This window comes from Bison bison, unplaced genomic scaffold (genome assembly GCF_000754665.1).
Source record: "Bison bison bison isolate TAMUID 2011002044 unplaced genomic scaffold, Bison_UMD1.0 scf7180017864499, whole genome shotgun sequence".
In the NCBI taxonomy this organism is placed as follows: Eukaryota; Metazoa; Chordata; class Mammalia; order Artiodactyla; family Bovidae; genus Bison; species Bison bison.
Window position 1 is genome coordinate 4810781 of NW_011495058.1, and position 216 is coordinate 4810996.

The following is a 216-nucleotide window of genomic DNA, read 5'->3' on the forward strand; positions in this document are numbered from 1 at the left end:
TTCAGAATGGACTGGTTGGATCTCCTTGCAGTCCAAGGGACTCTCAAGAGTCTTCTCCAACACCACGGGCGGGAGGAGCTACCCCACGCCCCTAAGCCTGAGGCCAAGGGCTGTGGCGGGGAGGAGCAACCGCACGACCGAGGCCAGGGGCGGTGGCCGGGAGGACCAACCCCATGTCCAAGGAGCCGTGGCTGCGCGGGCGCAGGAGGGCCTAGA